Genomic DNA, 26,045 nt, shown 5'->3' with positions numbered 1-26,045 from the left:
GAAGGGGGTAAATAAGCGAGATTTCGGCCTTTTAGCCCCCGGTGTGGAGGCGATAGCACAATCATATGCCGCCATATACTAGACGTCCGGTAACCGGTGATAATCCCCTCATGTGTGGGGTCTATTTGTCTCCAGAGAAATCACACGTTACATTCCACACAGAACATTGTGGAGAAAAGGCGGCGCGAGGTGATTGTGCCAGTAGTGAGGGCGAATAATGGCGGGAATGTCACTGACTGAGGAGAAGTCTCCATGTAGCGTCTTCACTGCGGATCACGTGACCCCTGACTCCTCCCCTGTGACCTCATCACAGGTCCTGTGCGCACAGAGCAGCCATATCTGTGGAGTGCGGCTCTGCAGGTGGAGGTATGTGGAGATTCCCCAGTACTGAGCGCAGCCGGGGACATTAACCCCTTCTGCACGGAGGAGACTCTTTATAAGAACCATAACGTTGTTGTTCTGTTTCCTGTAATAGATACATACGAGCCAACTATGGAGGACAGGAAGTGAGGAGCGGAGTGTTCTCCTAGTACAGGGCCCCTTTCTTGGCCCCACACAGTGTAATGCCCCCATTATGCCCTGTAAGCAGGTTCTGCCCCACACCCAGCTGCCTCGGGCACTTTACCAGGAGCTGGTACCTCAGATTCTTCCCCGCACCCCTTTCCTTTGTTGGCGCCAAATCTGTTCTGCCTTTGGGGCTCCGGCCTTTATAATCTCAGTAACTGCGCCATCAAGGTCTCCTGACCAGGTGCACCCTCTAGACTCTTCCCTCTGGAAACCCTCCCTCTTCCCATTGGTGTCACATGGTCCCGTCTGGGGGGCAGATAGCAGTCTGTACAAATGCAGCACAGCCCTGAGGAGGCTTTTTTATGACTCTCGTTATTACACCCCTTATGTAATATATATGATGGCGCTCACACAGTATAATGTTCCCACAGTACCGCCATACCCCCACACACAGTATAATGTTCTCATAGTACCGCCATACCCCCACACACAGTATAATGTTCTCATAGTACCGCCATACCCCCACACACAGTATAATGTTCTCATAGTACCGCCATACCCCCACACAGTATAATGTTCTCATAGTACCGCCATACCCCCACACAGTATAATTTATACCCCACACAGTATAATGTTCTGACAGTACCGCCATACCCCCCCACACAGTATAATGTTCTCATAGTACCGCCATACCCCCACACAGTATAATGTTCTTACAGTACCGCCATACCCCCACACACACTATAATGTTCTCATAGTACCGCCATACCCCCACACACAGAGTATAATGTTCTCATAGTACCACCATACCCCCACACAGTATAATGTTCTCATAGTACCTTCATCCCACCACACAGTATAATGTTCTCATAGTACCGCCATACCCCCACACAGTATAATGTTCTCATAGTACCGCCATACCCCCACACACAGTATAATCTCATAGTACCGCCATACCCCCACACACAGTATAATGTTCTCATAGTACCGACATACCCCCACACACAGTATAATGTTCTCATAGTACCGCCATACCCCCACACAGTATAATGTTCCTACAGTACCGCCATACCCCCACACAGTATAATGTTCTCATAGTACCGCCATACCCCCACACACAGTATAATGTTCTCATAGTACCGCTATACCCCCACACACAGTATAATGTTCTCATAGTACCGCCATACCCCCCACACACAGTATAATGTTCTCATAGTACCGCCATACCCCCACACAGTATAATGTTCTCATAGTACCGCCATACCCCCACACAGTATAATGTTCTCATAGTGCCGCCATACCCCCACACAGTATAATGTTCTCATAGTACCGCCATACCCCCACACACAGTATAATGTTCTCATAGTACCGCTATACCCCCACACAGTGTAATGTTCTCATAGTACCGCCATACCCCCACACACAGTATAATGTTCTCATAGTACCGCCATACCCCCACACACAGTATAATGTTCTCATAGTACCACCATACCCTCACACACAGTATAATGTTCTCATAGTACCGCCATACCCCCCCCACAGTATAATGTTCTCATAGTACCGCCATACCCCCACACAGTATAATGTTCTCATAGTACCGCCATACCCCCACACAGTATAATGTTCTCATAGTACCGCCATACCCCCACACAGTATAATGTTCTCATAGTACCGCCATACCCCCACACACAGTATAATGTTCTCATAGTACCACCATACCCTCACACACAGTATAATGTTCTCATAGTACCGCCATACCCCCCCACAGTATAATGTTCTCATAGTACCGCCATACCCCCACACAGTATAATGTTCTCATAGTACCGCCATACCCCCACACAGTATAATGTTCTCATAGTACCGCCATACCCCCACACAGTATAATGTTCTCATAGTACCGCCATACCCCCACACACAGTATAATGTTCTCATAGTACCGCCATACCCCCACACACAGTATAATGTTCTCATAGTACCGCCATACCCCCACACACAGTATAATGTTCTCATAGTACCGCCATATCCCCCCACACAGTATAATGTTCTCATAGTACCGCTATACCCCCACACACAATATAATGTTCTCATAGTACCGCCATACCCCCACACACAGTATAATGTTCTCATAGTACCGCCATACCCCCACACACAGTATAATGTTCTCATAGTACCGCCATACCCCCACACACAGTATAATGTTCTCATAGTACCGCTATACCCCCACACACAATATAATGTCCCCACAGTACTGCCATCCCCCCACTTTCTAATGTTCCCACAGTACTGCCCCCTACATGCACAATATGGTACCATCCGCCTCACTGACTACCTCCGACAATTAATAAATACTCACGTAGCCTCATTCTTGGTGCAGATACTAATGAACCCCGGATCTATGAGATATTTACCATACGATAGTCGGATAGGCAGGAGTGTATCATCCATAACGGTAGCCCACTCGGTTGCTATGATGCCTATGAAGTGACAGGGCTCGGTGGGGTGTGGTATTGGTCACCCTCTCCTTCCCATCATCACAATTTCAGCGATATCCACATTCCCATGACGGTGATACCGCTGAATAGATTAGTGAATCAGGGAGTGGAAAGCTCCTGATCCACCATTCAGCCTTCACTTCTGAGTCTGAGACTCCGTGCACTGCAGGCACAATGACGTCACTACATCACACCTGTAGTACGGAGCCTCAGTACTCACACCGCACAGACCAGAGCAGCGCTCCTCAGGGACCGGGTTGGCTGAGTAGTGTGTGGGTTATATCAGGAATTGTGGGGGCATCATATTAAGAGAAGAGCTGTTGGGACTCTCATACTGAATGTGTGGCTGGTAGGGGCCATTATACTGGGGTTGTGGTGGACTGTAAATGCCTCCATACTGAGTGGGGGGGTTTATTTTGTGTAGCAGGTTGGGGTGGCCATAATTAGAGATGAGCGAATATGTTCGGAAAACGATTTCCAAACAAAAATTCTGCACAAATATGGTACATTCGGATCCATGCTCAGTACCACGAGCATTTTTCTTAACATCTGAAAAAGTCGGTAACATTCGGTAAAAGATATAATAGAAGCCGGCAATACATGTGCCGCGTTTAGTAAAATCACAGCCACCAATGTGGGAGACTGGGGTTCAATCCTGGCTCTGCCCTGTTGGACATAATATACCAGTAGTGGTCCATAACACTATGGTGCCTACCTCAATAAATATGAGACTGTCACGAGCAAAGAGAGTCATGCCGGCTCAGACGATAAGATACGATACACTTTATTGATCCCGAGGGAAATTTTGGTATTACAGCAGCATTAGAAACAGCATTTCAAACATTAAAACATTATTTCAAACATTACCAACAGCATTACATAAAGTAATTACTAGACCCAGATCTTGCACATGTCTAACTACATTACGTAACAAACAGATATGGGTAAATGTTGGTACTTAAATATCTGATCATTGCCATTAGTGCTTCAGCCATAGGTCATTGCCGTGTTTCACCCTTAGGAAATTGTTATATATCCCCAAAGCAGTAGGCACAAATGATTTCCTGAATTTCTCCTTCTTGCACCTAAGTAGGATTAGAAGACTGCTGAATGTGCTCCTCTGCTTCAAGAACAGCTCGTATAGTAGGTGTGTATTATTGTTCATTATAGCCGTAAACTTCTTGTGAATCCTATCTTCCACGACCTCCTCAAAAGAGTCAAGACGTCGCCTGGATTAACACGGTCCGCGTCAGATGTCGAGGAACCAGGACAATCTGATGATAAATGGGCTACTGGACCAAACCACTCATGAACAAGGCAAGAGAACCTGGAACTAATGAAATGCTACTATAACAGCAGACCAAAAGGGAGAGGATATATGAAGAGTATGAGGAAACTCTGGATGAGTTTGGAGCGGCCCCAAAACGCAGGGCAGTGGGGTACTCAGTACCGGGTCCTTCAGTCTCGGTTCTAGGGGTGTCACGGTGGCCCGACCCGGTCCGCGGCCCTGCTAAGGGGCACCCTAATAGAGGTGTAGGTGAGAGTTTGTCAAGTGTTCGTGACGCCACCTGTGGTATTCGGTGAGGGTGACCGACGCTGCTAGGGGTCCGCTGGGGTGATGGAATGGCAGCTAGATGGTGTAACTTCCCACAGGTGAAGTATGTCCCCAGGGCCTTCCAGTGTGTAGATCATGATGGTGTAGGTCGCAGTAAATGACGAGGACACAGGGTTGCAGTCTCTTTACTTTTTTACTGAAGGCTTCGGCATCCACAATCCAGACCACTGCTAACAGGGCTGGCTGAGACCGGCCGGTCCGAAGGCACATCCAGAGTTCCATTTGCAGGTGGAAATCAGTAGCCTTCCTACTAGCGCCTGAGTGTTGTAGCACTTCCCTGCTGAGCACCACGGGATAGTCCTCACAACTGTCATGTATGTATCTGTTCTCTCTCTCCATCCCCCAGATGGTATGGATAGGACGCATCCGTATGACGGGGTAGGCCTGGAGTTATTTTATAGGGACCCTAGAGACGCCCCTCTCCCACAATTGCCTCCGTTGTCTTCATTAGGTGTAAAGGTGAGACAGCCAACCTAGAGTTAACTGCCCTGCCGTGGTTCAAAGTAATGCGTAGAGCCTATTACTTCCTCGGTGTTCCGGCCACCGGCTACGCGCCTCAGAAGGATGTTACCGATCTTATGGCAGGACTCCTTCTGGTGTTGTCTCCTTGCGCCGTGACTTGAATTCTCACTCTCCACAATCTACTTCGCTACTTGTCCTTCCTTAGGAGACTGCCGCTGTGCAGTGCAGGCGCAGCTCCGTAACGATCTGTCTCGTGCTAGGCCACTGTCAGGATCCCACACCTGACAGGTCCTCCCTGGAACTCTCCCAGGCTGCTTTCTGCCTAACTTCCTATCCAACCCCCAGTTTTACCCGTGTGTGAGGAGTGGCCTAGTAGATAGTGTTGAGGGAGGATTTAAAGTGATCCTTCACGGTTAACCCAGTGATTTCCAAATTAATATATAAGGTGTTGCCGGCAACTGAAAATAACCAGATGGAGACGTGTGTCTCTGTTTGGGGGGATCAAGCTGATCTCTAGCCCCCGTTTATTCTGCATGACTTTATCATAGTCATAGAAATTACACTTCAACCAATCAGCATAAGAACACGCTCACGGTTCTTAGCCTATAAGAATGCAGGAACAATCTGTGCGTCAAAGTTTTGTAGAACAATACACCCTCAGTCTCATGTTCTACCGAGGTTGCAACAATCAAGGTCTCATCAAAATCTCATAACAGCTGTAACCTTTAGCCTACTAACAAAATTTATATCAAAACAACAAAATGGAGTCGAAAAGCACAAAATGGAGATTCTTTCTTAATTTCTTCCTTCACATTCCCCCCTAGATAAATTTTGTTAATTAATGTCCAGCATCAGAGATACTATCCCAAGCTCTAAGCTCGAGGGGTACTGGTCTTCACATGACTGGTGCCATGTGACCAGCCATGGCTGTTGCGGCGTACCCGTCCCCCCTGTATACTAGAATTTACGAATAACAATTGTTGATAACAGTAGTGGGGATCTTTTGAAGATAACCATGCGCTTGGCTTCAACATCTTCATCAGGTAACTTTGTGAAATCGGTGTAGAGAAGAGCAGGAGTGGCAACGCTTTTGGTTTCATCACTAGTTATCCTAGTGCAGAATTTCCTAATACACACAGAAATACACCAAAAAACAAGTTTTAGTATTACATACATGACAAAGATAAAGGTGAATACTGGCAGCCATTTTAAATACAGTTATATCTGCAAGCATAGGAAAAACTTATTGTTTCACAGTATGAGTATAGCAGTACAAAAAGTATATAAGAAAATATATTTTCACCTTGACAATCCCCCCTAAACACAAAATTTTTCCCTTAAGAAAGATCCTTCGAGACTGTCCATGTGATGGGAAAAGGGGAGGTGGATTTCTTCATCCAGACACCTCAGAAACTCTCCCCTAGCGAGAGGCCTCCAGGCAGCTGAACCCTTCACTATCCTCACATGGAGTTCTCCCACTGTCCCTAAACTAAATCTCTTAGCATCATCTGAGAATGGGGGGTTTTGTCTACTCTCTTGAGGGGGACATACTTAGGGATCTCCCCTGGATCAGTACCATCGTACTCTGGTGGGTCTACTTCTTAATTGAGGAAGGTGCCAGTCGGGATTGCTTTCACTAACTACCTAGGCCTGCCCAGGTGTACTTATACGTCCATCATATTATCATTATTTGTTTGTAAAATGAGAAAGGTTGGTTCTCAGGGTCAGCCAATTGTTTTTGCATAGCTAGTCAGAGGGCCTCCAGGGATAATACTCCTGTATCTGTCTTACCCTACCTGATGTGGTTGGTTCTCTGGTGGTGGGGGCGACATGACATGCTGGTCTACAGCTCCTTCCCAAAAGGATTACTGTCAGCCTACTCCCAAAAGTTAATGTCTCCAGTATCCACCAACCACAATCCTGTGTCAGCTTCTTATGTCACTGCATGTGATCTTGTCTGGACAGGATTCAGTGTAATTCTCTTAGGTCGGGTTGCAGCACGGGTCATACAAGTGTTAGGGCCCAAATCCTCAACTATACCCTAAAAGGCATCACAGCTATAATTAACAAATCTTTGTTCACTGTAATATATATATATTTTTGATCCATTCAACATTTTTATTAATCTGCACCTGTGGGGTTATAGAAGCAAAGCCAGCATAAATCTGGTTCTGGGCTTTAAACTGGTCAGGCACCCCCCTTGGCACTCCAATGGCATCAATATATATTATTGGATCTTCTTCATAACTCATGTGGAGCTGATCAAAACTTCTCCTCTTTCTGGTAAGTTCATCAGGTATCTTTGGATCCCAAAAATAAAATCTTGAACTGCATAGCTAGTTTAACAGGGGTGCATTGGCCTATCCAGGCATTAGGCAACCTAGGACGGAGCTTACCATCTCCACATAACCAATAAATGTCGTACATATATTCTGTATGTTTGATTAGCAAATCAGTATCTAGAGAACTGCTCCCTTTGCAGAAACCTGTCTCGAAGATCCCCACTAGTGTACCTGTGGTGTCGTGGGAATTATAAGCAATGCATGTGTGTATAGATGTGTATTCGCAGCAGCACAAGCAATACATCCTACAGAGATATTCTGGACTCTTACATTGTATCTCACCCATTCCATCCACAGGTTTTTCCTTGGGGCTGTTTGTGTTTCTATGGAGAAAACCTCTTGCCAACTGAGACCTGGAATGGGGATCACTTCATTAACTACATTTTGCAAACGCTCACCTGGGCCTGTCTTAGCTGTACTGGTAACAGGGGCCTTGGTTGGTCTGAAACTAATATCCTGGAGCTGTATATGGCCTAAATTCCCATGGTATCCACTACTAAATACATAATTATAATGCCTTTCCAGTACAAATGTCTGCAGGTCAGCAGATTGGGGGCTTTCGAGATTTAGGAGGAGGGGGTGACAACTTTTTACCCCATTTACAGCCCCTAAGTGGTTGCAGAAGGGCTGTTAGATACATTCTCTCACGAAGACTCCTACCCGTTCTATCCTTAGGGAACATGGCTTCGCTAGGTTTATATCCCCAATCATCTCCCGTATTCCAAGCAGCATCTGAACGATAGTAATAGTTATTGTTGTCATTTCTGGTAACACACATATAAAACTGGATGATCCCCTCTACCACCCGTTCAGTCTCAAGGCACTTGACTACATCACAGAAATCAAATCGCCAGATATTCGCCGGGGCTGTCAGATTTACCCAGAGAATAGTGGGACCAGAATTCTTATTTTTACAATAGGGACCAAAGAGGTAGGGGCGAGGATAGCCCTCAGTTCCAGGATCAAAAACAACAGTCTCTTTTACAGTGTGAGGCATGGATCCAGGTGCTCTTTCCTTCGAGTTTTACTGCAGTGGGGGTAACCAAGATCACCGTGTGAGGTCCTTCAAATCTCAGCTGGAGACAATCTCTGCGCACAAACTTTTTCACATACACCAGGTCTCCTGGCACAAAGGGATGGTGTCCAGGAACCTTGTCTGGGTCTGGAAGAGAACTGAAAATGGTTAAATGCACTTTGGCAAGGTGTCCATGTAAGGCCTGCACATAACTAGTCAAGTCCTGGTACTTGAGCTGCAACTGTTGTGGAAAGAAACATTCAAGATTGGGGCTCCTGCCAAACAGATTCTCATACGGTGACAGTCCTGTCTTCCTGTTTGGGGTATGTCTTATTAAAAACAAAGCTAGAGGGAAACATTCTGTCCATGGTTTACCAGTCTCTGCCATTGCCTCTGACATGATCTCTCCAGTAAAATGGGAGCCCTGATCGCTTTCAATGACTTCAGGAACTCCATACCTACATATGATCTCAGCCATCAGTTTCTTCGCCGTTGTCTTAGCCGTAGCTTTGGCAACTGGGTAGGCTTCTGGCCAACCTGAAAATAAATCAATGCAGACCAACACATACTCATACGTCCCTACCCTGGGTAACTGAATATAATCATTCTGCAGTCTCTGGAATGGGTTAAAGGGGCCGGGGAGTGTGTTTGGATGGGGTTTTCACTGTCCTACTCTGATTATGTGTGGCACATATCATGCAGCTCTGTACCTGCCTTTTTGCGCAGGTGTAAAACCCGGGGGCAATCCATTGTCTCTGTAGGGTGTCACACATGGCCGTCTTCGAGTGGTGCACATTCCCGTGCAGAACCTGTGCCATCATTGGGTACAGTACCTGTGGCAGGCAGACCTTTTCACCCCTCCCCCATAGTCCAGTGACGGTATCAGAGCAAGCCCCTATCTTTTGCCACCTATTTTGCTCCTCCTTACTTGCCTGTTCTTGTAACCGGGCTAAGATGTCTTTCAACACAAGTGGAGATGGTGGGGTGTCCAGGTGATGTACTTGAGAGGCTACAGGAGTGCTTGCTGCTTTCTTGGCAGCCTGGTCTGCCAGTGCGTTACCCTTTTGTCCGTCCATCAGTGCCTTTGGTATGTGCCTTTACCTTTATGATGCCTGCTTGGGTGGGAAGCTGTAGTGCATTCATAAGTTGCTGGACTGCCTCAGCACGTTTAAAGGGGTGGCCATTTGCTGTCAGGAAAGCCCTGGCTCTCCAGATAGGCCCATAACCGTGTGTAATGCCAAAAGCATACCTGGAATCAGTGTAGATATTTACAGTCTTACCTTCTGCTAGTTTGCACATTTCTATGAGCTCTGCTTCTTGTGCAGACATATGAGCTGGCATTGACTCTGCCTTGATTACCTCATGTTCTGAGACCACAGCATATCTGGTACAGAAGCGTCCTTGGTCATCTTGGTGATGGGATCCATCTACAGAAAGCTCAAAATCAGCATTAGAATAGGCACACTAGAGACCAGCCGTTTCCTGAGACATCAATTCTAGACAATCATGTGGTTTGGAAACCTAATCTTGTTCCTCTCGATCCATTCTAGAAAGAAAAAGAGTGTCCTTTTTCATGTCACCTACTCCTCCCCCCTTTGGATCCAGGGGAACTAGGAGAAGAGTAGCGGGGTTTAGGACAGTGCACCTTTTCAAAGTCACATTAGTAGGCATGAGAATAGCACACTGAAGTCGCAGCTGTCCAGCCATGGACATGTGGCTAGGTTGTAACTGGAAAGGGGAACTTGAGGGTAGCATCTGTCAGCAGGGGTGTGACAATTTCTTTGAAAGTGACCGGGCCAGCCATAGCGCCAAGACTGCAAAGGAGAACTGGTGCGGCGGGGCTGGGGAGCGATACCTCCAGACATAGGGTTAAAAGAAATATTTGAGTAGGGGACTGAATTCGTATAAGGTGGGAGGGCTGGAGTTAGAGTTTGCTGCTGGGCAGGCCACTGATAAGGAGCCAGCTGCATGCCTGTACCTGGGGTGGGGGCTGGAATTGGAGCAGAGACTGCTGTGGCTGGTTTTAACCCTTGATCTTCCTGTTGGTGCAGAACGTGCTAAATTCTTTTGAAAACTTTTAATTACTTTTAATGCATCATCCAGAGAGGAAATCTCAATATCGGGTCTGACCGACATTATTGCCTCCTTCAATTCAGATTTAAGGCCGGACATTAAAGCTGCCACAAATAGGTGTGAATGGGCTTTATTATACAATGAGAATCCCAAATCTTTAAACACTACCATAAGACGCCCATAAAACTTCTCGGCAGTCTCCCCCTTTTCCTCTGTGACATCTGTGAGGGAGGTAGCTTGGTCCGCTAATCTATCTTGTGCCCAAACTTTTAAAGCATTACAGAAATCAACCCCACTCTCATATGTTCCCCCATCCAGGTTCACATTATACATTATGCCACCCTCAATGATTGGAAAATATCCCTCCCCAGCCTTCACTTGGAGTAAGTGTAACAGATCTCTCCGGGGAGTGGAATAAATCTCTCGATTCGCTGCTATTTGTCTATAGAAGGCCATGGGGGAGGTTTCTGGATCGGGTAATTGGTTACAAAGGGTGTCTATCTGGGATGGAGAAAAGGGGGTATACTTTGGCCTGTCAGGAGTAGCTTTCACATCATCTTCTTCAAACTCTGATATTACTGACTCGAGGGCGGGAGGAGGCATACAGGATTGCGTTCTGGCAGTGGCCGATAATAGGTGCCGTCAGCGTTTAGCAAGGGAAAGATGGGGGCTCACTAAGTTTTGGCAACCCAGTATATATTGGTGCTTTGGGATTGAGGGTTACAAGTTTCCTTCTAAAACTAAACACTAGATTTCACTTTCAATTTACAATATTTTACAGATCTACCAGCGCGTAATCTACACTGAGAAAATACAGAGAAACCTTGGAATGCAGCCACATACTGCCCCCTCCTTACCAGAAACAGGAGAGGATCACAGCATTCCTCTACACAGAGAAAAGAGGAAAACAATAGCGCAGCTGCTCGACCCCTCCCATCGGATATTTTAGAGATAAACACAGAAACGGAAATACAGCAGTTCTCAGACTTAATTAATTTCTACAAAATCTTCATCGCACAATTCACATACCAGATTGAGAATATTTTCCCTGCATTCCTGACAGATTTCTTTTCCCTTCTTTGGGCTAACAATATCAAATTTTCATCGCACAATTCAAAGTCTTCTTCTTCCACGGACTGATTCTCCTTTAAAGCGAAATACCCCTACTTAGTCATGTATAGATACCAGAGCGGCCGTATAGTCTATTCCACTAGGGTTTTTACCTGTCCCCCGCTGGGACAACCCAAAATCGCTGTACTCAGCGAAAGGAGGAGGGCGTCTTAGACTCAACCCTCCGGACACCTCTGGATATATTTAAATCAATATAAACCTGAGTTACGTATCCTACCCAATCTTCGATCACCTCACCGCGCCTGATTCTAACAGTGATCAGGAATTCAGGATATTTTGACTGTAAAGAGAATTACATCACTGGTTAATCCGGGGTGTCCGTCCCTTATGAGGTACGGTCGAGCACTGGGCTTCCAACGGAACTACACCTCTATATGATTCCACCCAAGAATCATCCCACCATCGGGGACAAACCTCAGATCCTCTTTGCAGCAACAAACACAGGAAAACCACACCAAACGGTTAGTCTGAACAGTATAACTGCCAACTTACCGTGGTTGTTGTGGGGGATGATCAGTCCCAATTTTCCAGTGCCTGCGTCCGGTCCGAGGGTCCTTTGTCTTGTTGTCCTTCGGGCGGCAGAAGCGTTCCTGCTTGGAGCCCCACGTTAACGGGCGCCAACTGTTGAGGGAGGATTTAAAGTGATCCTTCACGGTTAACCCAGTGATTTCCAAATTAATATATAAGGTGTTGCCGGCAACTGAAAATAACCAGACGGAGACGTGTGTCTCTGTTTGGGGGGATCAAGCTGATCTCTAGCCCCCGTTTATTCTACATGACTTTATCATAGTCATAGAAATTACACTTCAACCAATCAGCATAAGAACATGCTCACGGTTCTTAGCCTATAAGAATGCAGGAACAATCTGTGCGTCAAAGTTTTGTAGAACAATACACCCTCAGTCTCATGTTCTACCGAGGTTGCAACAATCAAGGTCTCATCAAAATCTCATAACAGCTGTAACCTTTAGCCTACTAACAAAATTTATATCAAAACAACAAAATGGAGTCGAAAAGCACAAAATGGAGATTCTTTCTTAATTTCTTCCTTCACAATAGGACCTTTTTCTCTCCCTGGTGGCCGAAGTGTGATGTGTGACTGTGATACCTGGCAAGGTGAACTCCTTTAGTACAATCAGACGTACCATCACTCGCCCTGGTGGAAGAGCGACGTTACTGCAACGACCAGACTCTGGGGCGCTGCAGATACAAGACCTGCATGTCCACTAACTAAGAAACAACTATCTCCCAACGTTTCAAAATCATAAAGAGGAAGCTATTATCACAACTTGAGATGGATCAACTGCACTGCAGATCCACCCCACATGTAGACATGGAAGAACAACATGTGCAAGCCCCTGAAGATCGTGATCCAACCCTGCAAATAGAGAGCATTGCAGCTGGTCTGAAACAAAAGATCTTAGATAAGCTAAATACCATCAATACCAGAGATCGAATGCCAAGGCTCAGCAAAGAAACACCACCAGACAGTATGCTAGAGGATGCCAATAGAGCAGCTCTTGCATCAATACCTACCACCACCATAACTCAGACTAATAACCTGATCTATGCTACTGCCTCAGCAATCATGGAAATACTTGGCTATACAACCAGCAAGAACAACAAAAGTACGTGCCCCCCTTGGAAAAGAAGACTGTAGACAAAGATTAGTATGCCACGAAGGGAAGTCAGCCAACTATCAGAAATACAGAAGTGTGTAAAGATCAAGAATAAGACCAAGCTGGACAAGAACAAAGGCCTGACCCCAAGTGAAGAGACTGCTAAACAAAGGCTCACAGCACTCACTGCAAGACTAGGGAGATACATTAGAGAAGCTGAGGCCAAGAAGATAAATGCCCTGTTCTCCAAAGAACCATCCAAACGGTACTCCCAACTACAGAGGAACAGCACAGAGGCAGCAACTCTTGGCATGGCCCAGCACCTGATGTGAGCGGTCGGCTTCTGGAGCTCCTCTGCTGTGACCCTGCATTTATCCTGAAGATAAGATCTCTCTGGGAGCTGGTAATGCGTTGTCCGGCTGAGGAAGGTTACCGGAGGTCAGCCCCGACGTGTGAAGCTGTGCAGAGCTACAGATATGGTCCGGAAAAGGCAGCAGGATGCCCCAAGGCTGGAGCAGTGACCCAGATCCAAGATGGCGCCGACAGTGTGGAGGCGGCTGAGAGAGCGGACTCTTCAAATGCCTCTTATGTAAAGAGGCTAGAGGTGGCTGCTAAGCTTGAAAAGTATGCCTGGGTGGACAGAGCAGGGAAGGAGACAGCTGGAGAGGAGGAGGAACAGGCTGGAGAGAAAATGAAAGTGCAAGGAGAAGGCTCAGAGGATGATACAGTAAAGGGGGGCAGAGGGGGAGGAAGGAAGGCGGGAAAAATGATGGTGTGGAGCAAGAGACTGTGGAGGAGCTTATAACTGGGGAACCCACTTTGCAAGACATTTATGATCTGATCAGATCATGAAAAACTGCAATAACAACTGTCACTCACAGAGTGGATGGGACTATAGCAGAAGTTAATAAAATAAAGGCAGACATGACCAAAATGGATAAGAGAGTGGGAGAGGTGGAGGAGAGAGTAAGTGTTCTGGAGGATCAACTCTCTAAAATGCAGAGGTCCCATACTCAGTGTCTGCAAAAATGTGCTGCTCTGTTTAATAAGAATGATGTTCTGGAGAATTAGAAGCCTTAGAAGGCTGAAGGAAATGACCATACAAAATGTATTGAAAAATGACTCCAGGACAAGATAGGCACTGACAGATAACCTGTCTAAGTTATTTGCGTTGGAAAGGGCGCACCGTGTTCCCATGAAATCTCTTCCGCCTGGGTCCCCCCCTCGTACTATCCTTGCTAGGTTCCTGAACTATAGAGACAGATATGCCATATTTAGAAGTGCTCGTACAGCTGAAGATGTGCATTAACGGCCAAAAGATCTCCGTTTACCCAGATTACTCGGCTGAGGTGCAAAAGCAGAGGATGAGTTATGGAGCGGTTAAAAGGAGATTGAGAGACTTGAAATTGATTGATTCTACTCTATACCCGGTGAAATTAAGGCTGTGTGCACACGTAGCAGATTTTTCGCGTTTTTTTTCACGGTTTTTCGCTATAAAACCGCGGAAAAAACGCTCACATTAAGAATCCTATTTAATAGAATGCAATCCGCATTTTTTATGCACATGCTGCATTGTTTTCCTGAGCAGAATCGATTCCAGAAAAAAACGCAGCATGTTCATTAAATTTGCGGAATCGCGGGGATTCGGCACACCTAAGAATGCATTGATCTGCTTACTTCCCGCATGGGTCTATGCCCACCATGCGGGAAGTATGCAGATCATGTGCAGTTGGTACCCAGGGTGGAGGTCAGGAGACTCTCCTCCACGGACTGGGCACCATATCACTGTTAAAAAAAAAAAAAAAAAAAAGAATTAAAATAAAAAATAGTGATATACTCACCTTCTGACGGCCCCGGAGTCTTCACGCCTCTCAGCGGTGCACGTGGCCACTTCCGTTCCTATAGATGCTTTGTGTGAAGGACCTTCGATTATGTCGCGGTCACATGACCGTGATGACGTCGCGGTCACGTGACCGTGACGTCATCGAAGGTCCTGCACACAAAGCATCTATAGGAACGGAAGCCGCTGAGGAGATCGGCTGTCTGCGGAAGGTGAGAATAACCATTTTTTAAATTATTTTTAACATTCTATCTTTTACTCTTGATGCTGCATAGGCTGCATCAATAGTAAAAAGTTGGTCACACTTGTCAAGCACTATGTTTGACAAGTGTGACCAACCTGTCAATCAGTTTTCCAAGCGATGCTACAGATTGCTTGGAAAACGCTAGCATTCTGCAAGCTAATTATGCTTGCAAAACGCTAGTTTTTAGCGGGAATTTGCATGCCAATTCCGCATGTGATATACCCGCGGCAGGAGTTGCAGAATTGCCACGGAAATTTCTGCGGCAATTCTGCATTGTGTGCACTTAGCCTAAGGGTATGTGCACACGTTCAGGATTTCTTGCAGAAATTTCCTGAAGAAAACCGGAAATTTTCTGCAAGAAATTCGCATTTTTTTTTTGCGTTTTTTTTCCCGTTTTTTTCGCGTTTTTTTAGCATTCTGCAAGCGTAATTAGCTTGCAGAATGCTAAAGTTTTCCAAGCGATCTGTAGCATCGCTTGGAAAACTGACTGACAGGTTGGTCACACTTGTCAAACATAGCGTTTGACAAGTGTGACCAACTTTTTACTATAGATGCAGCTTATGCAGCATCTATAGTAAAAGATAGAATGTTTAAAAATAAGAAAAAAAATAAAAAAAATGCTTATACTCACCCAGACATCTCCTCACCGGCGTCCGGCTCCTCTTCCTATAGCTGGTCTGTGCGCACAGGACCTTCCGTGACGTCACGGTCACGTGAGCGGTCACATGACCGCTCACGACCAATCACAGGACAGTGACGTCATCGGCAGGTCTTTCGCCGCACACCAGCTACAGGAACCGAACGGCAGCGTGCAGTGGAGGCGGGAAGACATCGAGGGTGAGTATAGGACTATTTTTTATTTTAATTCTTATTTTTTGACCACTTATATGGTGCCCAGTGCGTGGAGGAGAGTCTCCTCTCCTCCACCCTGGGTACCAACCGCACATAATCTGCTTACTTCCCGCATGGTGTGCACAGCCCCGTGCGGGAAGTAAGCAGATCAATGGACTCCTAGGTGTGCGGAATCCCCTGCAATTCCGCATTTTAATGAACATGTTGCTTTTTTTTCCGCGATGCGATTTTTTCGCGGAAAAAAAGGCTACATTTGCACAAAAAATGCGGAATACACTTAAAATAATAGGAGGCATATGTAAGCGTTTTTTTCGCGTTTTATCACGTTTTTATAGCGAAAAAACGCGAAAAAAACGCGAAAAATACTGAACGTGTGCACATGGCCTAAGGGTTGTAGCCCTGGGGGCAGTTCACTTTTTTCCAACACCAGAAGAAGCCACTAAGTGGCTGGACTTAAATAAGCAGAAGCTTACAGCTGATAAAGAGGGAAGTGAAAGGAAGATTCTGGAGATAAAGATGATGCTGCCTTACGCCATGTGCACACATTCAGTATTTTTCGTGTTTTTTTCGCTTTAAAAACGCGAAAAAAACGCTAACATATGCATCCCATTATTTTCAGTGTATTCCGCATTTTTTGTGCAAATGTAGCCTTTTTTTCCGCGAAAAAATCGCATCGCGGAAAAAAAAGCAACATGTTCATTAAAATGCGGAATTGCAGGGGATTCCGCACACCTAGGAGTGCATTGATCTGCTTACTTCCCGCACGGGGCTGTGCACACCATGCGGGAAGTAAGCAGATTATGTGCGGTTGGTACCCAGGGTGGAGGAGAGGAGACTCTCCTCCACGGACTGGGCACCATATAATTGGTCAAAAAAAAAGAATTAAAATAAAAAATAGTGATATACTCACCTTCGATGTCTTCCCGCCTCTCCGCTGCATGCTGCCGCTTCGGTTTCTATAGCTGGTGTGCGGTGAAGGACCTGCGATGACGTTACGGTCTTGTGATTGGTCGAGACCGGTCATGTGACCGCTCACGTGACCGCGACGTCATGGAAGGTCCTGAACCACACTGGCATCTATAGGAACGGACGCCTGCAGGTGAGTATAACCATTTTTTTTATTTTTTTTATTATTTTTAAACATTCTATCTTTTACTATAGATGCTGCATAGGCTGCATCTATAGTAAAAAGATGGTCACACTTGTCAAACGCTATGTTTGACAAGTGTGACCAACCTGTCAGTCAGTTTTCCAAGCGATGCTACAGATCGCTTGGAAAACTTTAGCATTCTGCAAGCTAATTACGCTTGCAGAATGCTAAAAAACGCGAAAAAAAACGCAAAAAATAAATGCGGATTTCTTGCAGAAAATTTCCGGTTTTCTTCAGGAAATTTCTGCAAGAAATCCGGACGTGTGCACATACCCTTATTGTTACCTCTGGACTTTGGTTTATGTTGCAGTTCTCAGAGGACTTATTGTAATAATGTTGTTTTATATGCGGAGGGATTGGGGAGGTGTTCTAGTTACCGCGGTTTACAGGTACTGAGGGAAGGGTAGCTAGATGCTGCACTACCTACTCTCTGATAAGAGAGGTGAAGAACAACAGTGGATCAGTTATGAGTTACTGTGTTAATGAATATTGGGGAGGACGGAGGGGGGTTTGGGGTCTATTGCTGGAAATGGGGACTTATAGCTTACTGGGAACAGCATCCTATTTCAAGGGTCAGGAATTTGTATTTGTGTGGCTTTATAGTAGGAGACAATTAAAATTGTTAGTTGGAATATAAGAGGACTGTCGGAGGGTACTCGGAGAACGGCGATTATGGAATATGTGAGAAAACTGGGCCCGGATGTAATTTGTCTCCAGGAGACACATTTGCTTACAGAAAAGGTAGATGTGTTAAAAAGGAGGTGGATTGGGAAGTCTTATCACTCTATGTATTTTTTATATGCTAGGGGGGTTTTGGTTCTCATTGGTGCGTCCACTGTTGTGAATTCTGTTCTCGGACTCCCTCCTGTGGTCATGAATGGTACTTTGGTTAATTCTGCTCTTGGACTCCCTCTGGTGGCTTTGAGCGGAACTGCTGGTCACTGAGGTTGGCTTTCTCAGCTGCCCTCGTTTATTGCTATTCTGGCTTCCCTATTTAACTCCACTCAGATCGTTACTTCATGCCAGCTGCCAATGTCTCAGTATTGGTTCAGATCTCTCTTGGACTTCTCTGAGGACCTGTCTACTCCAGCAGAAGCTAAGTCCTTGCTAGTTCATTTGTTGTTACTGCTTTTTGAATCTATTTCTTAGTACTGCTAAATTCTAGTCCAGCTTGCTATCATGATATTCCCTTGCTAGCTGGAAGCTCTGGGGTGCAGAGTTGCACCACCACACCGTGAGTCGGTGTGGGGGTCTTTTTGCATACTCTGCGTGGTTTTTGTAGTTTTTTGTGCTGACCGCATAGTTCCCTTTTCTATCCTCTGACTATTTAGTGAAGTCTGGCCTCCTTTGCTAAAACCTGTTTCATTCCTGTGTTTGTGACTTTCCTCTTGACTCACAGTCAATATACGTGGGGGGCTGCCTTTTCCTTTGGGGAATTTCTCTGAGGCAAGGTTAGGCTTCTATTTCTAACTTTAGGGGTAGTTAGCTCTTAGGCTGTGAAGAGGCGTCTAGGGAGAGTTAGGTACGCTCCACGGCTATTTCTAGTGTGTGAGATAGGAGTAGGGTTTGCGGTCAGCAGAGTTCCCACTTCCCAGAGCTTGTCCCGATTTCTAGTTTACTCATCAGGTCATTCCGGGTGCTCCTAACCACCTGGTCCATAACAGTACAGCTGGCCTACAAAGTGTTAATGCATCTCAAAAGAGGGATAGATCTAAGTTTCTGAATTTCAAAAATAATTGTAGACTGTTTCTTGCTTTGAAACCCCGCTCCTCTGGTGACCCCATTCAGCAAGTAAAAATTGTTATTTCTTTGTTGCGTAGCGACCCTCAAGACTGGGCATTCTCCCTTGCACCAGGAGATCCTGCATTGCTTAATGTAGATGCGTTTTTTCTGGCGCTTGGATTGCTTTATGACGAACCGAATTCAGTGGATCAGGCAGAGAAAATCTAGCTGGCTTTGTGTCAGGGTCAGGATGAAGCGGAGTTATATTGTCAGAAGTTTAGAAAATGGTCTGTGCTTACTCAATGGAATGAGTGTGCCCTTGCAGCAATTTTTAGAAAGGGTCTTTCTGAAGCCCTTAAGGATGTTATGGTGGGGTTCCCCACGCCTGCTCGTCTGAATGAATCAATGTCCTTGGCCATCCAAATTGATCGGCGTTTGCGCGAGCGCAAAGTTGTGCACCATTTGGCGGTGTCCTCTGAGCAGAGGCCTGAGCTTATGCAATGTGATAGAACTTTGACCAGAACTGAACGGCAAGAACACAGACGTCAGAATGGGCTGTGTTTTTACTGTGGTGACCCCACTCATGCAATCTCTGATTGTCCTAAGCGCACTAAGCGGTTCGCTAGGTCTGTCACCATTGGTACTGTACAGCCTAAATTTCTTTTGTCTGTTACTCCGATTTGCTCTTTGTCGTCCTACTCGGTTATGGCATTTGTGGATTCAGGCGCTGCCCTGAATTTGATGGACTTGGAATTTGCCAGGCGCTGTGGTTTTTTCTTGGAGTCTTTGCAGTATCCTATTCAATTAAGGGGAATTGATGCTACGCCTTTGGCCAAGAATAAGCCTCAGTACTGGACTCAGTTGACCATGTGCATGGCTCCTGCACATCAGGAAGATATTCGCTTTTTGGAGTTGCATAATTTGCATGATGTGGTCGTGTTGGGTTTGCCATGGCTACAGGTTCATAATCCAGTATTGGATTGGAAATCAATGTCTGTGTCTAGTTGGGGTTGTCAAGGGGTACATGGTGATGTTCCGTTGGTGTCAATTTCTTCTTCTACTCCCTCTGAAGTCCCTGAGTTTGTCGGATTACCAGGATGTATTTGATGAGCCCAAATCCAGTGTCCTACCCCCTCATAGGGATTGTGATTGTGCTATAAATTTGATTCCGGGTAGTAAGTTTCCTAAGGGCCGACTTTTCAATTTATCTGTGCCAGAACACGCCGCTATGCGGAGTTATATAAAGGAGTCCTTGGAGAAAGGGCATATTCGCCCGTCTTCATCACCGTTGGGAGCAGGGTTCTTTTTTGTGGCCAAGAAGGATGGTTCTCTGAGACCCTGTATAGATTACCGTCGCCTTAATAAAATCACGGTCAAATTTAAGTACCCTTTGCCTCTGTTGTCTGATTTGTTTGCTCGGATTAAGGGGGCTAGTTGGTTCACCAAGATAGATCTTCGAGGGGCGTATAACCTTGTGCGTATTAAACAGGGCGATGAATGGAAAACAGCATTTAATACGCCCGAGGGCCATTTTGAGTAACTGGTGATGCCATTCGGGCTTTCTAATGCTCCATCTATGTTTCAGTCCTTTATGCATGACATCTTCCGAAAGTATCTGGATAGATTCATGATTGTATATTTGGATGATATTTTGGTCTTTTCGGATGATTGGGAGTCTCATGTGAAGCAGGTCAGAATGGTATTCCAGGTCCTTCGTGCTAATTCCTTGTTTGTGAAGGGGTCTAAATGTCTCTTTGGAGTTCAGAAGGTTTCCTTTTTGGGCTTCATTTTTTCCCCTTCTACTATCGAGATGGATCCTGTTAAAGTTCAGGCCATTTATGATTGGACACAACCTACATCTGTGAAGAGTCTTCAGAAATTCCTGGGCTTTGCTAATTTTTACCGTCGCTTCATCGCTAATTTTTCTAGTGTGGTTAAACCTTTGACTGACTTGACAAAGAAAGGTGCTGATGTGGTGAATTGGTCCTCTGCGGCCGTTGAGGCTTTTCAGGAGCTGAAACGTCGTTTTTCTTCGGCCCCTGTGTTGCGTCAGCCAGATGTTTCGCTCCCTTTTCAGGTCGAGGTTGATGCTTCTGAGATTGGAGCAGGGGCTGTTTTGTCTCAAAGAAGTTCTGATGGCTCTGTGATGAAGCCATGTGCCTTCTTTTCTAGAAAGTTTTCGCCTGCTGAGCGTAATTATGATGTTGGCAATCGGGAACTGCTGGCTATGAAGTGGGCATTCGAGGAGTGGCGACATTGGCTTGAGGGAGCCAAGCACCGCGTGGTGGTCTTGACGGATCACAAGAATCTGACTTATCTCGAGTCTGCCAAGCGGTTGAATCCTAGACAGGCTCGATGGTCGCTGTTTTTCTCCCGTTTCGATTTTGTGGTCTCATACCTTCCAGGTTCTAAGAATGTGAAGGCGGATGCCCTTTCTAGGAGTTTTGTGCCTGATTCTCCGGGAGTCCCTGAGCCGGCTGGTATTCTCAAAGAGGGGGTAATTTTGTCTGCCATCTCCCCTGATTTGCGGCGGGTGCTGCAGGAGTTTCAGGCTGATAGACCTGACCGTTGTCCAGCGGAGAATCTGTTTGTCCCTGATAGATGGACTAGCAGAGTTATTTCTTAGGTTCATTGCTCGGTGTTGGCTGGTCATCCTGGGAGTTTTGGTACCAGAGATTTGATGGCTAGGTCCTTTTGGTGGCCTTCCTTGTCACGGGATGTGCGTTCTTTTGTGCAGTCCTGTGGGACTTGTGCTCGGGCTAAGCCCTGCTGTTCTCGTGCCAGTGGGTTGCTTTTGCCCTTGCCGGTCCCGAAAAGGCCTTGGACGCATGTTTCCATGGATTTTATTTCAGATCTTCCTGTCTCTCAAAGGATGTCTGTCATCTGGGTGGTTTGTGATCGCTTTTCTAAGATGGTCCATTTGGTACCCTTGCCTAAATTACCTTCCTCCTCTGATTTGGTGCCATTATTCTTTCAGCATGTGGTTCGTTTGCATGGCATTCCGGAGAACATTGTTTCGGACAGAGGTTCCCAGTTTGTCTCTAGGTTTTGGCGGTCCTTTTGTGCTAAGATGGGCATTGATTTGTCTTTTTCTTCGGCTTTCCATCCTCAGACAAATGGCCAAACCGAAGGAACCAACCAGACTTTGGAAACCTATCTGAGATGCTTTGTTTCTGCTGATCAGGATGATTGGGTGACCTTCTTGCCATTGGCTGAGTTCGCCCTTAATAATCGGGCTAGTTCGGCTACTTTGGTTTCGCCTTTTTTTTGCAATTCTGGTTTTCAACCTCGTTTTTCTTCAGGGCAGGTTGAGCCTCCTGACTGTCCTGGTGTGGATTCTGTGGTGGACAGGTTGCAGCAAATTGGGACGCACGTAGTGGACAATCTGACGTTGTCCCAGGAGAAGGCTCAACGTTTCGCTAACCGCCGTCGTTGTGTTGGTCCCCGACTTCGTGTTGGGGATTTGGTTTGGTTGTCTTCTCGTTATGTTACTATGAAGGTTTCTTCTCCTAAGTTTAAGCCTCGTTTCATTGGTCCTTATAAGATTTCTGAAATTCTCAATCCTGTGTCATTTCGTTTGGTCCTTCCAGCTTCTTTTGCCATCCATAATGTGTTCCATAAGTCGCTGTTGCGGAGGTACGTGGCGCCTATGGTTCCCTCCGTTGATCCTCCTGCTCCGGTGTTGGTTGAGCGGGAGTTGGATTATGTGGTGGAAAAAATTTTGGATTCTCGTATTTCGAGACGGAAGCTTCAGTACCTGGTTATGTGGAAGGGCTATGGTCAGGAGGATAATTCCTGGGTTGTTGCCTCCGATGTCCATGCTGCCGATTTAGTTCGTGCCTTTCATTTGGCTCGTCCTGATCGGCCTGGGGGCCCTGGTGAGGGTTCGGTGACCCCTCCTCAAGGGGGGGGGTACTGTTGTGAATTCCGTTCTCGGACTCCCTCCTGTGGTCATGAATGGTACTTTGGTTAGTTCTGCTCCAGACTCCCTCTGGTGGCTTTGAGCTGAACTGCTGGTCACTGAGGTTGGCTTTCTCAGCTGCCCTCGTTTATTGCTAGTCTGGCTTCCCTATTTAACTCCACTCAGATCGTTACTTCATGCCAGCTGCCAATGTCTCAGTATTGGTTCAGATCTCTCTTGGACTTCTCTGAGGACCTGTCTACTCCAGCAGAAGCTAAGTCTTTGCTAGTTCATTTGTTGTTACTGCTTTTTGAATCTATTTCTTAGTACTGCTAAATTCTAGTCCAGCTTGCTATCATGATATTCCCTTGCTAGCTGGAAGCTCTGGGGTGCAGAGTTGCACCTCCACACCGTGAGTCGGTGTGGGGGTCTTTTTGCATACTCTGCATGGTTTTTGTAGTTTTTTGTGCTGACCGCATAGTTCCCTTTTCTATCCTCTGACTATTTAGTGAAGTCTGGCCTCCTTTGCTAAAACCTGTTTCATTCCTGTGTTTGTGACTTTCCTCTTGAATCACAGTCAATATATGTGGGGGGCTGCCTTTTCCTTTGGGGAATTTCTCTGAGGCAAGGTTAGGCTTCTATTTCTATCTTTAGGGGTAGTTAGCTCTTAGGCTGTGAAGAGGCGTCTAGGGAGAGTTAGGTACGCTCCACAGCTATTTCTAGTGTGTGTGATAGGAGTAGGGTTTGCGGTCAGCAGAGTTCCCACTTCCCAGAGCTTGTCCCGATTTCTAGTTTACTCATCAGGTCATTCCGGGTGCTCCTAACCACCAGGTCCATAACAGTCCACGCCTTTTGAAGAAATTGAGAGTCGTAGATAGAGATGGGCAATATGTTCTGTTATTCTGCAAAATTTATGGGCAACCATTATGTCTGGCGGCTGTTTACTTCCCACCCCCATATTCTGGGAAAAAGGCTCAAGAAATATTTGAATTGTATAAACGAGGTATGGGATTACCACAGTTAATTATTGGGGATATCAATAATGTGATGGATGAAGGGTGGGACAGGTATAAGAAAGTCAAACAAATAAGGCAGCACACTGCGGCGCTAAAACATGCAAACATGAAAATTGAACTGCATTACTGCACTAGAAATATGAAAAAAGGAGAGCGTTTAGCGCATAAATTGGCCAATTCATGGGTACCTGGTAGCCACATTAGTGCATCTCTCGTATACCAGGTCCTAAACTTTCCTTTCCTCGCTGAGAATAAACGTTCGGCACCTGTTCACACTTATTCTATGTTTGGATGTGACGGTCAGTTTTTTTAAATGTATTCTTTAGCCTTCTGACTGAGCACTCCGCCTCTTAGCCGCAGGTGTTTTAATCGCAGCGGGTCCATTGCCCCTCCACAGAGAGAGAGAAGTTTAGTCTGAGAAGCGGGTTCACAGGTACCCATTCAGATGAAGACGTTTATTCTCAGCAAGGAAAGGAAAGTTTAGGACCTGGTATACGAGAGATGCCCTAAAGTGGCTACCAGGTACACATGAATTGGCCAATTTATGCGCTAAACGCTCTAATTTTTTCATATTTCTAGTGCAGTAATGCAGTTCAGGTTTCATGTTTGCATGTTTTAGCGCAGCAGTGTGCTTCCTTATTTGTTTGACTGTATACGAGTTGGTGACTCTAGGTTCAGCACCTGTTCACACTTAGTCTGTGTTTGGATGTGACGGTCAGTTTTTTGAAAATAGGTATAAGAAAGGTTTCAGCAAAGGCATTAAAAAACTGTCGACAAGTGGGAATTATATGACAGATTAGGGGATGGTGGACCTTTGGAGAGTGAGGAATGAGAATGTAGTCTGTTACTCCTGTTATTCTGCAACTCACGTCTCGCTTCCCAGGATTGACCTAGCATTGGGAAACGACTTAATAACGCGCATGATCTGTGGGATAGAATCTCTCCCGAGAGTGATTTCGGATCACAAACCTATAAAGATCTTAATTTAAAGGACAGGAGGGAGGACTGGACGGGGAGGTGGGTGGAAATTTCACGCCTTGTGGTTTGAACATATTAATATGGATAATATCAAGAAGGAGATCACAGAATACTGACAGTTTAATGAAGATAACGCTGATGTAAATCCAAGACTAGGATGGATGATAGGGAGATCATTGAGAAATTAGAAAGAGCAGAAAGAGACATGTTGTCGGACCCATCTGAGGTAACTCAATGTAGAATAAGGGAAGTCCAGGAAGCGGTTAATAAGTTGTATATGAAAAAAGCGGAGAGAAGAGGTTTTCAGAAATTACAGTTTTTTAAGGAAAGAGAAAGAGTGGGGCACTTGCTCTCGGTGGTAACGGCGGCACAGAAAGAATCATCGTATGTGTTCAAATTAAGAACAGTTACTGTGTTGATAGATGTAGTGGATATTTTGGGTGAGTTTAGAAATTTTTATGAGCAACTGTATTCATCTGGGTTGAGGGCTACATTGGGGGACATAGTAAACTTCCTGGGTGAGGCGAAACTTCCCAGAATAGGGGACTATGATAGGAGGAGGTTGGATGAACCTATAACGGAGGAGGAGATTAAACTTGCCATCATGTCAATGACTAATAACAAAGCCCCTGGAGCTGATGGTCTCCCGGTTGAGATGTATAAGAATTTATTGGATATTTCAGTGGCTAAATTAAAGATAGTCTTTGATGAGGCGCTACAGGAGGGAGAGTTGCTGGCGTCCATGAGAGAGGCGATAGTAGTCATTTTAAAGGAAGGTAAGGACCTGAGATTGGCGGAGTCATATAGGCCAATTTAGTTGCTGACGGCGGATGTTAAGATGTTAAGAAATCTCAATCTGCGAACTCGGCTTCAGGATAAAGGCCGCCGCGATCTCCATCTGCGCATCTCCATGCGCGGCCTCCCGCGGCCATTTTCCTGAAGTCCTGGGACGCAGAGTAGTGAATCTGCGTACGCGCGGCCTCAGCAAGATGGCCGCCGCCACCGGAAAATACCATAACTCACCCAGCTCTGCTGCTCTCCATCAATACCGAGCCGCGGATTCACCTCAAATATGGACGGCACCCT

General features: G+C 45.9%; 1 protein-coding gene across 1 annotated transcript in view; it reads left to right on the top strand.

Moving 5' to 3' along the window:
* The first annotated feature begins 315 nt into the window (after positions 1-315).
* The window catches only part of LOC143769393 (uncharacterized), a 74,664-nt gene continuing 48,934 nt past the window's right edge, over positions 316-26,045 (top strand). Inside the window, exon 1 of the mRNA XM_077257864.1 lies at positions 316-366. The gene's annotated coding sequence lies outside the window, so the exon portion shown is untranslated. The remainder of the gene's footprint in view (positions 367-26,045) is intronic.

This window comes from Ranitomeya variabilis, chromosome 4 (assembly GCF_051348905.1).
Source record: "Ranitomeya variabilis isolate aRanVar5 chromosome 4, aRanVar5.hap1, whole genome shotgun sequence".
Lineage (NCBI taxonomy): Eukaryota > Metazoa > Chordata > Amphibia > Anura > Dendrobatidae > Ranitomeya > Ranitomeya variabilis.
Note: the sequence above shows the minus strand (reverse complement) of the source record. Positions and strands in the feature narration are given on the sequence as shown.